General features: G+C 58.8%; 1 protein-coding gene across 1 annotated transcript in view; it reads left to right on the top strand.

Annotated features, from left to right (window-relative positions):
• LOC104500155 (inner centromere protein-like) overlaps positions 1–1,545 on the top strand; it is a gene marked incomplete at its 5' end in the record, with an annotated part of 16,065 nt that overhangs the window by 13,647 nt on the left and 873 nt on the right. The window lies entirely within an intron of this gene.

Below are 1,545 nucleotides of genomic sequence, written 5' to 3'. Positions count from 1 at the left end.
TGCCGGCAGGTTTACCACCGCTCAGACGGGGCAGGAGACAAAGTCCTCGAGTGCTGGTGGGGTTTAACGAGCCTTTGCGCAGAGCAGGGTGTGTCCATCCTCCAGTCCCCAGCCAAGAGCTCAGCCTGGGGAACTGGAGGAAAACAAGCCTTTCACCTCGAAAGCTGTTGGCAGGAGCTGCAGGATGGCAGCACCCCACGGGGCCTGAGCCTGGCTGCAGCGTGCCAGAAACCAGTTCAAACTGGAGCTGCGCAAGGCTGGTAACTGGGGAGGGAGCGAAAAGCTGCTCGGAGACAGACAGGCTCGAGTGCTGCCGCTTGTCTCAGGGCCGGCTGGCTCCTCTTCCTCCGGCTTGCCTTCCCCGCGCTGTGACTCCTGCCAGAGCTCTGGGGGACACAGACCAGACCAGCCGCAAAGGTTGGGGTGGAGGAGCCGCAAAAGTCCAAGGAGACAAACTGACCTGGTGTGGTGAGAGCTGAGGGGGGGAAGGGGCAGTTAGCCCTCGCTGAGCATGGCACAGGCCATGTCCACTTCCGCTTTCTGCGGCAGTTTAACCCCAACTGAGCACCCCAGCGCTGCTCGTTCCACCACGGAGGGAAATCAGAGGGGGGAAACATAGAACTTACAGGGTGAGATAAGAACAGTTTAGTAACTGAAATAAAATAAATTACAATAATCATAATGAAAAGGAAGATGAAAGAGAAATGACACTCAGGGACACAAGTGATGCACAGGGCAACCGCTCACCACACGCTGAGCGATGCCCAGCCAGCCCCTGAGCAGCAATCCTGGCCAGCTTCCCCCAGTTGATATACTGGGCATGGCGTCATGTGGTCTGGGGTATCTGTGAGCTGTCCTGGCTGTGTCCTCCCCTGGTGCCCCCCAGCCTGCTCACTGGCAGGCCCCAGGCAGCTGAAAAATCCTTGACTTGGGATAACAACTAAAACATGGGTCTGTTATCAACACTGTTCTCACCGTGACACCTATCGAGCTGCTGGGAGGAAAATCAACCCTATCCCAGCCAAAACCAGCGCAGCCCCTCAAGTCCACAGTCAGTAAAGAGAAAAAGCCAAAAGGATTTGTGCGCTGGTGGGTTTTCCTGGAAAGCTCAGCCCAGGTTACTGGTCGAGCAGGAACGTGGCTTGCGGGCAGCGTGAGGACTGAAGGCCGCCTGTGCCCAGGCCGCTGGCCTTTGTGGCTCTGCTGGCTCTTGGATAAGACAGGTGAGGATGTTTTGGCTGCTCTGCCATGGCAGCCGTCAGCTCTTGCTTCTGCTCCCTTCCCATCCCAGCAACGTTCCTCACCCAGCATGTGGCACAGGGGACTCACCTCCTCACTCATGGCATATGCTTGGAGCGAGGGTCCTGCCTAGACACCTTGCTGGGGGCCCGTGCTGGGACCTCGGTGGACAGTTCGCCTGGTGGGTGCCGGAGCTGCGAGGTGCCTGCAGAGGCCCCGTGGTCCCAGGCCAGGTGAGCTCCCCCCAGCTGGGGCTGCTCCCTGCCCTCACCGGTGCCCTCTCTGCTTTCAGAAATCCGTCTCCTG

Source organism: Buceros rhinoceros, unplaced genomic scaffold, assembly GCF_000710305.1.
Source record: "Buceros rhinoceros silvestris isolate BGI_N320 unplaced genomic scaffold, ASM71030v1 scaffold20399, whole genome shotgun sequence".
Lineage (NCBI taxonomy): Eukaryota > Metazoa > Chordata > Aves > Bucerotiformes > Bucerotidae > Buceros > Buceros rhinoceros.
The sequence above is the reverse complement of the archived record's forward strand: the minus strand, read 5'-3'. Positions and strand labels throughout refer to the sequence as shown.